At 38.7% G+C, this 16587-nt stretch overlaps 1 protein-coding gene across 3 annotated transcripts in view; it reads right to left on the reverse strand.

Moving 5' to 3' along the window:
• dlgap1b (discs, large (Drosophila) homolog-associated protein 1b) overlaps positions 1-16587 on the reverse strand; it is a 92749-nt gene that overhangs the window by 55732 nt on the left and 20430 nt on the right. For all 3 annotated transcript variants that reach the window (XM_051411026.1, XM_051411028.1, XM_051411029.1), the window contains exon 2: positions 5432-5517. The gene's annotated coding sequence lies outside the window, so the exon portion shown is untranslated. The remainder of the gene's footprint in view (positions 1-5431; positions 5518-16587) is intronic.

Consider the following 16587-nt stretch of genomic DNA (forward strand, 5'->3'; position numbering starts at 1 on the left):
TTGGCATTTTTTCTGTGTTCGTACACTTGTAGCGGATAATAAGAGTGCTGCTGCTTCTTCATTATAGCTGCTATTTCCAGTCCTGCAGTTGCTTGTGAGCAACACAAATGAACTGAACATGGACAATTAAACTTAACAAAACAAACTGCATATATTCAGCTGCCTCGCTATGTGTTTCACATGATGATAGTTTTTTAACCCTCTGCAGGCTCACTAAATATGTGATGCATCATTGCACGTGACTTGCAAAGCATTCATATCATTTTATGAAAAAAAAAAAGTAAGGATCCACATTTACTGCTGGAATAAGCAGTGTGGCTGTGCGCATGTACTTTGATTGTACAGTAAACACAGTACAGTCACTTGCCACTGTCAGACAGCATTAACATCAAGCTGCTGCCAGGGGCGTTCAGAGTGTCAGGTGATTTCAACTGATTCTACAGTTAATTACATGTCAGGAAACAGAGCTGACCTTAAGTGCACACAGCTAATGTGTTAATATGCGTTTAGCTGATGTGGTCTAAATACCTACTACTATCCTTTAACAAACTATTTATTAACTTTTATTAAACATATGTGCTAAATAAAGATTAAATATTGTATTAACAAAATGCTAAACAATCATTTGTGATTTGGATACAATGCTGTAATGAAATAACTCCCTACAGCTCAAAATATAATTAAGCTTGCTGAAAAAAAAGTCAACACAACTGGGGGAAAAAAAGCAAAAGCAGATTTAGCCATCTATTTCTTTTGGGGAAACACTTTATGCAATGGGCTGACGACCAACTGAAACATTTTGATGAGATTACCTCGACTCCTTCTCTAAGACTAATACGAGGCTATCTGCTTAACTTCTGCGGGCAAGGGTCACAGGCTGGTTATGGGAGGTACTCGGGTAAAGTGACGAGAAAAAGCTGGATGATTTGTGCCTCTCCTTCACTGTGGGTGGCATGTCACATTGAGGACACGTCAACAGACGCCTGACAGATCTCGGAGTGAGATCCAACTGAGCAAGAGGGGTGGGGGATGGGGATGGGGGGTCTAACCCGCTGTCTTCTCGCATGAGTGCTGGTGGACGCATATTCAATGCGACACACACATACACAAGGAAAGCAATCACAAATACAGATGCATACAAACACACACGCAGAGAGGCTAGGAGGCATAATTCCAGCTCTCCCTGTACACTGTGGAGATTTGAGCCTCAACCAAACATGCTGCCTGCACAGAGAGCAGGTGTCAGACCAGGTGAGCGCTGTGTGCTGACGGTTAGCGGCTAGCTCCCAGCTGACCTCACATCAAAACTCAGCGACACGGAAAGGACATGAAAATTCCCAACTAAATGAAATCAGCAAGGCTTATGTCATCAAAATGGACTCAATTATGTCGCCTGTCAACCCAGGTTTAGCCAGCATCTATCAAAGACTCAAGACTCGGGCCTTGTTGCAAAACTCAGATTACTGAGACTGTCTCCCTTCAGCAGGAATTCATTGGCTGTTTTCCGTTCACAGAACGGGTCAACATGTTATGTCATTCAGGGGCCGACGTTCAGCAACATCCATAATAAATAACACTGCATTAAAATGTAAGAGCACAGAATGAAAGAGAAAGACATCAAGAAAGAGACAGACATGAGATTAGAATTTGAGTAATGCACCACAAAGCTAGTGCAACATACAAGTTGTTTTTAGATGCATCATGTCTGCCTCTAATTAACTCTCCTTTGCTTATGATTCACTCCGGCTGGCCAGAATTGTATGAGCCAATATCCTAAAAGCAAAATAATTCTCATTTTAAGATATTACGTGTTATTTGTGCATCCATGGTCAATTAAATCAATATTTACATATATAAAAACATAGAGAAACATGATTTCATAAATCAGTGATTTCCCACTGTTTCAACAATATTCTTGAAAGAAGAATGTTCTGTTCTTTTGTTTTAAAGGTCAACACTGAATGTGCGTGGAAACAGAAAATTAAAAGCAACACTTTACAGGCTATTATAGAGGGGGATATTATAGGCAGGCTTTCCATGGAGACTAAAGATTACACAGGTCAAGTAAAAGTGAATGTTAGTCATATTTTCAGTATTTAAAGCACTAAATGACTTGCTAATTTTGAAAGCTTATCTAGTATTCAGCTGAGAGGGAATAAAGTAGGTTTGTCTCAAGTGCAAGGTTGAATATTTAGCATTTTCATGGAAATAATAACTTATTCATGATAATTTGATCAGGAAGTTGCAGTTTCTTACAGTGTGCTAAAAAGTACATCCAATAAATGTCTTTCATTGGCTGCCCCAGCACTGTTAAGTGTTGGAATAAGAATCATTGCAAGCACTGAGGGTGTAAAGGTGATTGCTGTTGAGTGTTTCATGAACGGCCAAATGAACTGTGAAATGTGCCGCTCATTGAGCAAGTTTAAATTAGCTTCCCATTTCATAATTTGCTCAGGTACACACAGATAAGAGCTTTCAACTTACTAGTATACTGAGGTGACACACAATGTTAAATAACATTAACGTTTTGAATTTAAGATGTTATCATGGGAAACACTCAAGATGTGAACTACGGTTGAGGAATCTCATTTCTGCAACAAAGAGATATAATCTGAAATTAGTCTTTGAAAGATAGAAAAAGGACTTTAAATTTAGTTTGCAAATGTGTTATTATGAATTAATGAACTGGGGAGGCTCAAAGATAAAGAAGTTCTAGCTGAGTGTTTCCCAGTGCTCTACATTAAAATATATTAAGACCTCATTAATACCTTAATCAGAAAAGCATTTTAAAACACTGAACCATTTATACAGTTGCTGAAAGCTTGGATGGATTAATAAATGTTTGTGATTACTATTCCTTAAACTTAAACTTTTATAATTATTAGGCTTAAAATTGATTATGTATAATCTACTGCACTGTACTTATGCCAATGTATGTTTTCAATGAACCTCTTCTTTGATTTCCGGCAGTGGAAGAAATGAAGAAATGAATAACACCTTGCCTCAAAGCTCCGAACAACTGTGTTACTTGCACGCTGACTACAGTAGATTAGCTCAGTCCAGGCAGTTTATTGTTAATCTTTGAGTATTGGTGACAAGCACCTTTGAGTGAGTGTGGTATGAGGAGAAGCTCTCACACATTTCCACACTATCAGTAGTGTATGTAATGTCCAGCTGGATATCCAGTCAGTTCAGAGTGGTATCACAATTACCTTTCCTTTTTCTCCTCTCTGTACCATCCAAAAACACTCTCCTCTTTTCCCTCTCTAACTGACCTACAACCCTTCTCCATTCTTTGATTGTTCCTTTTCTATCTTTTCCCTTGCCTTGTGTCCGTTCTGTTCTGCTGTGATCGCCAGTATCAGCGCCATGGCTCTCTCCCCACTGGCCAAGACTTACCTCATCTGATCGTCTCTAATTACACACTCATTTCCTACCTAATCTCAATAAACACACTCCACAGAAAACCGCTTGATGTTGAAAATCCAAAATGTTGTTTGCACAGGATAACATCAAGATTTCGGTATTTGAAAAAAATTGTTAAATTGCAGAGTGTGGCTGCACAGCGGGAATTTTGTGATACAGCCTCAGCGATCAACCTGTTTATCCCACTGCCTGCTGAAGCCTTCCCCCTCTCTCCGAGCTTCCCTGGGATACAGAACACAGTCTGTTTGTAAACCACATTACTTATTTTTAAATAGCCTTCGATGATGACATGACTCAGTGCAATGATACGTTTTCAAACGGTAAGCTGTGCTCGCTGTAAATCCAGCTTTTTGGCAGTGGCCCCAGGCCTTAGGGTTCAGGGTTGGCTCGTCTACAAGTGCTGAGCCTGAGATGGGATCCTGTGTGTGATTATATATTAACCAAATGACGATGCACTATTTCCATCCTAATTCAACTGCAGTTGCTGTTTCTGAATTATTTCCTGCAAGTATATTGCATTATAGTTCACAATAAGTATGTACACAAATCAGTTCATTGTCCAAGCAGACTGACACACTTTTTGAGATGTCTGACGAACAAACAAATGACAAACAAACAAGTGACCATAAGATTACATCTCCAACATATTGTATTTTAATAGGTTTACCTTAGATTAGATCATTTTTTATTACTAAATGAATTAAAAAGTACTTAAAAAAATGGTTGCATGTATAAGAAATGTGTAAGAGACTCCAATCACAAAGCAAGTACTCTGTTGATCATAATAATAACGTATTTGCTCCAGTTACAGTGCAAACAGCATGGTCAGGCCTGAGCCCTCTGTGCCTCTCATGTATTATCATTACATGTGAGTAACAGAGTTAGGAAAGGCGATAAATACCCAGCAATCTTTGAAAAACCCAGAATACTGTCGAACAGCGAAACACATTTCTAGAATCATTAAAGACTCTTCAACCATCTGGAAGAAAAAAATATTCCATCTACTGCACACACACACACAAACACAGACACACACACACACACACACACACACACACACACACACACACACACACTAATTACTTTATTTCCTAATTCAGGTAGCCATAATTGACACGTCTTTGTTCTTTTTGTAAAATAGAAACAAAATATTAACACTTTATAGTCTGTGTCTATTTGGATTGGAATGATAATACATGGCAGACACAAACTGGAGCTAGGTAAAGTGCCTTTATATTTCTGTTTAGATGAACATGGTATATCACTAGTGTACCACGCAGCATCCATCAGCAAGTGAAAATAGTAAAACGATGATTATGATGTCAGATTGTGTTCTATGACAGAAAAAATTAAAAAATCCTTTGCCCTTCATCTTGTTCACCGTCTGCACAACATAGCTAGAGTGCTTTGACTTATGCTTTGCACAGTAATGTGAACATGTTCAGCACTTTTACTTGCTATTAAGCACTTTTACACACTTTTTAAACTGTTTATCTCACCAACGCCATCTGTTCCGTCACCACTTAATATTACACCAACAGGAAAAAAAACATTTTATCCAAACAGCCTCTGTGAAACCACTTTCATTTTGTCTGTTTGTCTGCATCTTTCTGCTATCCCCCTTTTTTCCTGCCATTCAACCCTCTGTCACTGTCTGCTCATTGTGTGTCTATTTCTGTCTCATTTTTGCTGCTATCGAGGATAGGCTATCAGCCCTGACAGATATGTTTACAGATGTGCACTAAAAGGTTATAGCTGGCTCATAGAGGGCTGTATTCAAAAGGTCAAAGGTGAATTGTGTGCAGGTGTGAAAATGGACAGCATTCAGAGGCAGTCTAAACATAGTTGATAATATATTTTAAGGTTTTACTTTATGTACTGCTTTACCTCTGTGAAACTCACTTTACAAGCACTCAGTGACCTGTGCATCAATAAAAGTTGCATCCAAAGCTACTTAAAGCAGCACTGTAGGCAGTATAATGATCCAGTGTAAAGTGTTACTCACGTTCTTTATCGTCTCATCTTCGGCATCTTTTCTCTCCTGTGCTTAATTCCAGGCTCCTCGTCCTCCGTGCATGCACATTTCTCCACCTTGAAGTGAATAACAAGACAAAGACCATGGTTGAGAATTCATCAAAACATATCAAAACACTCCTGGTGCCCTGGTGGCTAAGTGTGCTGGCCCATGTGCCATGTGCACATGCTGTGCTGTTGCTCCCTGTGCTTTTTTTCCAGACTCACTTCAGTGTTGCAATTACCGCTGAAATGCTGGGGGATGTTGGACAGCGCAATTATACTTTGGAAGGAAAAGAAAAAAAGAAATATACAAACTCTTCCTGCTTTTAGACCCCAGAAGAAAATAGAAAACTTTGATCTTCATTGACCAGAGAGGGTGGATTAAAAGACATTAAAATGGCTGTATGCATAATCAGCTAAGCCCAGTTTTGTTTGGCTGTAAAATCACAGCACCAACATGTTGGTTTAGATCCTAAACCCTGTCTTTTGGGAAGCAACATCTCAGGAAAACAGCACGAAAAGGAGGGAGGGGACGTGGAGAATGCATTGCCGGCAAGAAAAAATAAGAGATAACAGGAGGAAATTCATTTTAAGCCTGTTTGAGCATCTTTAAATCTAGCATGTTAAGTCCTTGAGGTTTTTTGAGGGAGGGTGAAACCAGTCTTTTGTCTCAGGGCAATGACTCACTCCGCTTTACAATAAAGCAGATCACCAGCACTCTGCTCCCATTTCTTAAAGCACATGGTAGTGGCCTGTCATTTTATTAAAGATTTTTCTCACAAGAAAAGGCTTATGTAAGAAACATTTAGCTCTGAGACACATCTTATATAATTATCCCGCGTAATAACCTATCAAACGAGATTCATCATTGTGCTTTTGAGAGTTTGCAAATTAGTTTTCTAGAAAGCATCAATTTCCTGATATCCCATGAAGGTGATGAAGAGGAGGTGGCAGGTAGTTCAATGTGGGGGCACGGAACAGATGGTGGTCTATCCAACGCGCGCCAGGTGGGACTTAGTTGGGACAGGTTGCGCGTGCGCACACACACACACACACACACACACACACACACACACACACACACACACACACACACACACACACACAAGGTCAGAGGGAGGGCACTGATACTCCAGGGGGGCTTCAGGTCCTTTTCAAATGTCAAGGATGCAGGCAGGGATACCAATAAAACCAAAAAGTCTTGCAATGTAAAGTTCATGCAAAGCTAGTGGAGAAAAGAGAAAATTATCTAATTACATTAAACTAGTTTTGACAATTTCTTAACATTTTGTGGTTTTAGTTTTCTGAACACATTATCCTTTAATGTGAAATAAAAACGTTTCAAACTTTTAATATGTAGGAATCTGGGATAAACTCAGGTTTCTAGCTGTTGAATTATTGAACATTTTGGTGACCTGATGCTACCTCTGAGAGCTGGTGCTAAATGAGTTCTCAGTATTAGAAGGTTCTATCTGCAACTCACCTGATCTATAAACCTCATTTAAAAATGTCCTTCGACATTTTTTATACTGAACTTTACCTCTATGATGCCTGTTATTTTGAAGAATAATATAGGTCTACACTGCATGCAGTTTTACCAACTAGGGTGTGCATCTCAGATTACAGATAAAACCTTATAATCCCAAGGTCACTCACAGTCTGACGAATATTTAGGAAGCAAATCATTTTTTCATACCATTATTTAATACTTTACTGTGAACACATGATACTTAGGTGATATAAACATTAGCAAGAGTGGTAAAACTGTTTTTAAATGAGCTGATTCATAGTTACAAGTGAAAAAAATTTAAAACAGCTTCAGTAAAAGATATGATTTCACATCTCATATGTCCTCTCCTCTCTGTCAATCACGTCACCTCAGCAGGGTGGAATTTCAATTTCACACTCTGCTGGGGTGCATAACACACACATCACTTAAAAACAGGTACAGAAAAAAGGGGGAGGGGGGTGTTAAAAAATGGATCAACATATGTATTCATGAATGAGTAAACAACCATGGATGAACATAAATGAATACATGAGACATGCCGCTGGCATGCTAATACAGCTTTCAGAGTAACAATGTAACTTCTCTCAGTGAGAGTACTATAAGATGCATAAGTAAAGCAGGCCCAATGTCAATTTCCTAGCTGTGTCAACTTTCAAACAGCAGGCACATACACACACAAATCAAAAATGAGATTAAACCTTTATTATAATCTTTAATTCATTTTTTGAGTCTATCCAATCAGAGCCAGGGATTAGGAAGGGTCTTCATTGTGGTGTAACAGCTAGCATGCATGGACCAGTAGCCTTTTATTTAGTTCAGTCTAAGCAGACTAGAGCAGCTACATGTGTCCAGATTTCACTTGAGGAAGTTGTTTGTCTTCAGCTTCCTGTAAGTAACTGCAGTTCTCAAATTCACTGTATTCACTATCTGCAAACTGAATAATTCATGAGTGAACAATAAATACCAAAAAAAGAAAATAAAGGTCTGTCTAAATGGGAAATGATTGTGACCTTCTATGCAAAATAAGTGGAAGTCGAAAGTCGCAGTGAAAGATAGGTATAAGACGAGAATGAAAAATGACGGGAAACAGAAACAGAAAACAGAGGAAAGAATGGGAGGGAAAAAAAATGAGAGCTGTACAAACAAGACCAAATTTCCCCCCTTGTAAAAAAAAAGCCTCCATATGATGGGGAGTGATACGGAAATAGGTCCCTCTGTATTCATGAATCTCTTAGAGCACAATCAATGAGGTAACGATACATAAAAGATGAGGTCGAGTTTGACCTGTGCACTGAGGGGGAGGGGAAGTGTTCTGCAGAGCCTGGACCGGAGGAGATGGCGATTTAGACTCTGTCAGAGCATCCTTTGAAGTTTTGGCAGATGAGGATGGGCTGTGGATCAGCCCGTGGCCCTGCTGCATTAACCCCCCAAGCCTCAGCTATGCTTGCACTGAGTCAGCAGCAGCACCAGCGGGGCTGCCTGCCTGGCCAGCATCATGCATAATCTCACAGTGGTGTAGCACAGATCCATTATACGGAGCCATTATTCAAACTTAAGCAGTGATTATCTCTATGCTTTATTACATTTTCACAGCAGCACGACTTCACACTAGTCGGCTGCGGATCTGATGCTGATGCTTATTTTGGACAAAGATTGAATTTGGAGCTCATAATATCATAACTTAGAAGTTGTCATGCGAAGACAGCACAAAAAACACGCACACAGGCAAGAATGTTTATCAAGCTGAAGATCAAGATCAGTACAGATTGAGAGGCACACTTTCACATGCACAACATACGCATACAGAAACAGACTGTAAGACAACTATTGCCTTATTGTTTGAGGCATGTGCGCACTCTGGTGATAAACAGAGGTGAGTCACGTCAGAAAGAGGATTAGAGGGGCTGTGAAAAAGCAGAGAATTATTGACGGAAAAGAGGAGGATTTAGATTTAGCCCTGCCAGTCCACAACAGCCTCTAACCCCTCCCCTCTCCCCTCTACACACTTACACATAAACTAGTGATGACTCAGTAAGACTGTCTCTGGTCACTTTGGACTGTCATTGCTCAGGTAAACAATTAATGCAAACTGTGGCCTACTCTGACCTGACTTTCTATTAGGCCTAATCCCATCACTGCAAACCCAGTCAGCTACTGTACAGTAGCATCCCTAGAAAACCTGAGGGCCAGACCAGTGTGATACATAATGGATGAAGGAATGCATGGACACAGAGTCAGACGTCAACTTGTAGAATCTCATCTATCCTCAGAAAAACACACACTAATCCGATTCAAAATGCACCCAAATCTCTGTGCGATTAAAATAATTCCAGATTTTGAATAAATCGTGGGTGATTAAACTAACCAGGATCCACATCTCAGGCTGCAATCTCAGTCTTATGTTTTTTCCTGCTGCACAAAAAAACCTGAAACTGCTCATGAGGGTGAAGGAAGCAGAGAACTACTCAAAGAGTATCTTAAGAAGGAGACAGAGTGTACAAAAATCTCCAGGACTGAGGGTTAGACAGAAAAACATGTTTTAACACTACTGTCTAGCCAGACATAGGTACGTTAAACTTTTTGCACTGCTCAAAAATAAAAAAATAAAAAAATAGAAGTTCTGTTGTGTGTGTTTTGGTCGTTTTTACAAGGGCACTGAGATGTGTACAGTATTTGCAATTGAAATGCATGGCGTGAGTCAGAGGCAGAGGGGGTTGACGGCACCCCACCTGGCTGGTTAGACTTCCAAAGGGCACACTTAATGAATTCACAGTGCTGTAATGTGAGAACCACACACTGATGACAGGCAGTCATTTATTAAAAAGCTGGTGTTTTGTGTATGTGTGTGTATATGTGTGTGTATATATATATATATATATATATATATATATATATATAACATACATACATGCATCTGCAGAGGTAACAAATGCAGGCCAGAGAGAGTTGCTGGTACTGTTAAGAATTCAGGGGACACAAACAAGCACATGGATGTACAGTCAGAGAGTAACATAGTGACAATAAAATGTAAATAACAGATCTGAAGCAACACCGATTTGCTGGAATATGGGAGCGCTGCAAAGAAGAAAAAGGAATTCACGAAAACATTATTATCACAATATCTATAGAAATTTTGAAAAAGTAAGCAATTTAATTACTCTCAACTGGCAACCAGTGTTAAGGTCCTTTTCTGCCACCTACTATGTCTGAACACAAAGCAGAAATAGAAAGAAACACAAAAGATTCAAGAGGCCCTGGACAATATCAATATGTCATTTTTAATTATCAAAATAATCAGTATATCACAACACCCCTAATGTGACATGTCAGAACACTTATTTATAAGAAGAAAGTGTCTATAACACCTAAGTTCTGAGCCTATTTTTGTATGTGGTATTGTCTTTAGTGTTTATTTCTTAAAGGTTCTATATGTAACTCATTAGTAATGACACCGGTGGCTGGTAAAATAACTGCAGTCAGCATCCTGTTGCTCGTACTTGCACTCCATACAGTCCATTGGCATGAGCGAGCATCATCCTGAGCATCAGCCAAATGTGACATACAGTACATACATACAATGCTGAAATGAACACTGCTGGAAAACAAATTACAATCATAAAATAACACTACTTTTTCCAGTGTTCCTATATTTTATTTGGACCACTGGCTCCGTGATACTAACCAGCTTGCCATTTACAAATCACTCCATCAGCCAACACTACGAAGCAACCAAGCCACAGCCTGCCGGCCAACCCCAGAGTCAGTATCCGATCCGTATCTCCTGCAAGATCTGTAAAGTTCATGCACAACTTTCAACTGAGGTGAGAAAGAAACAGGATGTCTCACCCGTTAGCGACTTCAATTATAGGCTCCAGAAGAAACAATGTGTTATGATGCAATATTTTTAATGTAAAAAATCATTAAGTTATCTGAAAATGTGTCTTTTGTGGTTACAGATATTGAACTCACACTATTTTGGCTATATACTGTAAATACACTTGACTTGACCTACTCTCTGGGGAACAGTGAGCACAGCAACAGAAAGAAAGAAACATAGTATACAGGATTTTACAGCCATAGAACCTGTACTGGACTCAGCAGAGAGCAGCAAAATCATATTGAAGGTACAAAAAGAGACATGATACCTTTTGTCATTGTCTCTCTATGCACATTTGTGTTTTTGACATCATTGTCAGTTTATATTAGAACAGGATATGGGTTATATCCTAGAATACATATGAACAGCAGCCAAAACAATCAGATATGAGCAGCAAATTTGGCACAGAGCATGAAGGCATGTGGTGTGAATGTAGTGGAAGAGTAAAAGAGACATATGGAACATTATGTCTGACTGTGTGAATGTTACAGAGTCTGAAAGTGAAATGAATACCAATATTATATTTATAGAATCATATTAAGAATGGTAACAATCACTCTGCAGTTTCTTATCTTTCAGTCTGAGTCAATAGATGTTGAAGGCTCAGTTAAACCCTCCTACTGACTGACTATTGCATTCTGCTTCCTTTCACTCACCCTCGGGGTATCCGTTGCCATTTTCAGTGTTAACTAACTCTGACAAATAGTTGACCTAGCTAACAAGCTGTATAATAATGACAGAAAATCCAATCATGTCAGTGACTAGAAGAAGCCTCTTGAATGCATGCACACCATCAACACTTATCCACATATGCTGAGAAATAATGGGCTACGTTTTAATCATAACCTGGCAGTTCAAATCAAGGTATACACTAACCTGAAAATCAAGACACCAAAACATTTCTCAGTTCCACAGACAATACAATATAGTCTAATAAATTGAATTCTATGGGTCTGAGCTTTGAGAGGCGGAAGCAGAGAATACACTGTTAATAGACAGTCTTGTCACAGCTCTAGTCCATCTCCACTCTCCATTCATATCTGTCTCCCTTATCTTCTCTCTGCTGCTCCCTTTCTAAGCATATTGCTCCCACAACCTTTATTTGTGATTTTTTTTTACTCTCTTTCTCTCTTTTCTTCTCTCTCATGCATAATCTGTGTTTTTTTCCTGTCCTCACTTTATTTCCCCCTGGAGACAATCTCTCTCTATCTTTCCCTGGCTTCTTCCCTCACTCCATCGCTCTCGACTGCTCTGTCAGAATAACAGCGGCGATCTATCAGAACATTTTCTGTAACCAGAGGGCAATTTTCTAGACCTGGCAGAGCATCAGCCTTTTGCTATACTGTACCAAGACACTGCTGTAATAATAACACCAAGAAATCTGATTAACACAGCGTAGTGTGTATGCTGCTGCAGCAGAAGCAGCTATAGTAAAGCAGCAACTGTGCAAGCCAGTGATTTCATGCAAATTCACAAGGTTGCCACGGGCCGTGAATAACTGACATCGGCTGAGGGGAAGGGTGCATGTAAATAGTGGTTTAAAAAAAATGGTGTGCTCAGTGATTAAGTGGACATACAAGCTAGGGACTCCAATCAGGCCAAATCAATGTGAACTAATCCTGTGCCAATTAAGAAACCGTGGTTCAATGCTCAGGACCTAATTCAATTTCTTTCGGAGTTCTTGCTGTGAAAGGATTGATTGAGAGTCCTGGACAGACGCCAGAAGAGAATGCAGTTATGAGAGATTTTTTTTCTTTTAACAGAAACAGCTCTTGGCATTAAAGACTACATTGATTGTGGGTCCGACCTAAAGTGTTTCAATGCATCGGGCCTCATATCTCAATGCTCTATGGTACTTTGAAGAGGTGATAAATGAGATCCGGCTGGGAAGAAGAAACGGAAAAGATGATGATGAGTGAGATGTTGGTCGTGTTGATGATACTTTTTCTTCACCCTGATTAGCCTGTCTTTGTCTTTTCTATTATCTATCTGTGCTAGCCTCCCTCTTTGTCCCTTCTCATTTTTCATTGTTATAATGACTAATACTGCATATTGAAAAATGTGCATTGTATGCACTAACATGTTTTCTGCTCCTGTGTCAACAGGCAAACCACCAAATACAGTGAACATTATATTCCTGATGCAAAAACACACACAAAGCTCAGGGCAGCTGTTTTGCCCAGAGCAAGAGGCTGATGGTTTTGGAGGAAGAGGTGAGAAAGAGATGAGTGTGTAATACAACATTTTTCCAAAATATAAACTCTTTCTTTTTGAATCTCCCTTTAACAATTGGGGGTGGTTAAAGGTAGTTGTCGGCACTGTGAGATGAGGAGTTGGATATCACAGTGCTGCAATAGTTGGTTGTAAGCAGAAGACAATAAGAATAAGTATGATAATAGTGGCTTCTAACATTCAGAGTGGACAAGACAAATGTAATCAAAACCTGACATTTACGATTCACAAATTAGATTGTGCGCTTGGCTTTCATGGTGAGATTTAATGGATAAGGCTCTGATACTATATTTTTGTTATTGTTAACAAATACTGACAGGTATTGTCTGCGTAGCCTAAGCCTGATACATCTCATTCCTCTGTGCTATAAACATTCATTGTTTTATTTATGAAAACTTGAATGAATCAAAATTTATCCAAGACACATCCATAATCCAGACTGTTGTAGTGGATGACATTTCCCTTCATTCATGGATTGTTTTGAGTCGGTCCCTTATACACCTTACTGCTAAATACTTACTAGCACCCCAAATTTGCAGATGGAAACAGTCCCCAATAAAGCACTATTTACTGCTGTTTGAGCAACAGTGTCATGGTGTTTTATAAAATGAATTAACCTTTTTTAAAATGGGAACAAATGGGGTTGGAGTTGAGTGCAACAACAGACTGGGAAAGTGTTGAGAGAAAACCACCAATATTTTCATGGGATTTGTTGACAAGATCACAAAATGTAGAATATAAACACCTCTCTAATGTTAACACCTAAAACTAGCCCATGTAAGCCCTGTGAGTGCTACGTTCATCAGTCGGATATGTTGCTGTCCGAGTGAAGGAGAGATCTGTCAATCATCTATTGTACAGCCTACTTAACAGAATGTGTGTCTCAAGCTAATGCATTTGTGGCCTTGCCAGACCACAAAGAGCAAAGTGAAAGTTAATTGTTGGATGTCTTTGCCAGGCTGGGTTATCCACAGGAATAACAGCAACACACCATCAAACAACCAAATGTGCCTCATTGCCAGAAGCTGTTTATGTAACTGTGTCAAAGTGTTCTATGCTGTATTTTTTCCTTTAAACTCCAAACTTAAATTGAGATAGAGTGGTTATTTGGAAAACACTAAATCCTTTGAATTTATAAAACTGCTTGCATAACTCCAACATCCTCTTGGGAAGAATAATTCATTGATATTTTCTTGACTAGAAATGGTTTTAGGGTTATGTAACTTAAGGTTTCAGTGGGTTTGAATAAATTAACAGATTTGTAGAATAAAACACATGTGAGGGATAGAGGAAGAAATAAGACAGACAGGACCCATACAGCATATTTACCAATCTGAAGGAAGCAGATATCCCATTACTGAGCCAGTAAGTGTAAGTGTGCTAAGCTCTATCTACAGTAGGGCAGCAAGCAGAACCATCATAACACACACCGTTAAACCCTCACATGGAGTGAAGAGGGGAAGAGAGAACAACCCTCATGTCATCTACAGCAAGTAAAGTGGGACTGAATGAGCATCTAGACCGCCGCTTGGATGAGTTACAGCTGAGAGACAGATGCATCGTACAGCTTAGAGGACAAACAAAGGAACAAACAGATTAGGTAAAAGCGGAAAAAAAGAGAACATGTTGGAGACAAAATGAGGATTGTGTGAAATTCACAGGAGAGATGTAGTCCAGATTTTTAGAGAGCCAGACTGTCTATAATCTTTAACAAAATTGAAAGACAAATGAGAGAGGATAATGATGAGCCCAGGGAATACAACATGCAAGTAAGCGCTGCTTCGTTTTTGAGTGTCATGAGACTAGAAGGTGGAGAACTACCTGATCTAAAGCTCTTACGCTATACCTACAATTTGGCTCAAGTCCGTGGTAGCATGTAATCACATTTCTCTGGGACAGCTTCCCTATCACTAGCTACCTGAATGCAGTCTAATAAAGCAGAGAGACTCCCGGTGCTACACTTTTGTTTCTCATGGACCCATTGGTTGTGAAGTCTGTCTTTGCCTCATCACACAGAATGAATCTTTACAACTCAGACATACTTGAATCATCTGCTGTAAGGACAAAATAATAGTATTATAGAACTGACACATGCCTTCAATGTCCATGCTGTTATAATAAATACATCATTATTTAGAGAGCTGGCCTCAACAATATATGTATTCATTGTCTGGCCTGTTAAGATACTGTATAGATTACCTTTGCTTTTCATGCAATAACATGCCAAACTATCTGCTGTGAAATGGGTCTTGGACAGGTTTGGTGGTTTGGTTTATAATTTACCAGTTTCATAACATATTTTATGGAAATCCTACTTTATACTAGTCCTGAGTAATATACCGGATTAACTCGTATATCCGTAATTTCCTGTATAATATGAAATTTTAATTTTTACCACATTGCATAGCTGAAACAACTGTTATGTTCAACTCTTTGTGCAATAGAACAATTGAGAAATATCTTTAAACACTTAAATACTTTGAGTATTTCATGCCAGTTTGTAGTGTTTATAGTTGAAAAGTACGCAATGTTATAGTTGTTGGGATATCCGTTTTATTAAGTTATAAGTTCTGTTTTTACTACATTGCAGTTTGCACAATAACATTTTTTTACACTCTGATTCCTTCATATATTGTATTATTTTGTGGGGCCCAGAAAACCCTATAGTAATCAAAATCTTCAGTACATACATTATGGCAATGTTGTTATATTCTATGTACTAAATAAAAAATACAGAACAAATACAGTGATACAAAGTTTTGGTCATACCATCTTGCTCTACCAAATTTTAAAAGTTTATTGAGGAGAGTGTTTTTTTGTCCAACAGTCATATGATTTATTTAGTAGAGTGGTAGTAGGCTCAATCTAAATCATACTAATTACAAAAAGAAGTCCAAATTATCCGTGAAAAACAATTTTTACCAGTCAAGTTAAATCAAAAATAGCCCAACTGGGTGGAAAACTGCCCAATCTGGCTGACCTTGACCTAAAAACAAATTTAAAATAAAAAAATATTTAAAAGTTATAAAGGAATTGATTCTGAACACACACAAGACTTGACCTCTACACACACACATGCAGGCAAACTTTCTCCAGTGGATTGATTATTATTTTTTAGTAATAGTAAAGTCCATTATATTTATGAACTTGTTTAATCTTCTCATAAAGACAATAATAATCAAATCCAATATGCAGTAAAACAGAGTGAAATGCACAGAGCTTGTGCAGCATCTCTGGCAATTACAGAGCAAAGTGAAGTCAGTTGCTGATGATATGAGATTAATCTGGATGTCGTAATGATGTTACTTATGAAGACATTGTGTTGTGAATAGTGAGCGAGCTGAGCGGGAGAGGTGTGTCGCCGTAATAGTCTAATAGCTAAACACAAACATGGAGAACAATGATTTGATAGTAGGATATCGGAACAACAATCCGGCCTGGGAGAAAAAAGGTTTAAAACCACCATTGTCAAGTAAGTAGATTAATAAAACATTATGATCTTCTTCTCTCAATGTGGTAAACTGTC

The sequence above is a fragment of the Dicentrarchus labrax genome, unplaced genomic scaffold, assembly GCF_905237075.1.
Source record: "Dicentrarchus labrax unplaced genomic scaffold, dlabrax2021, whole genome shotgun sequence".
NCBI lineage: Eukaryota > Metazoa > Chordata > Actinopteri > Moronidae > Dicentrarchus > Dicentrarchus labrax.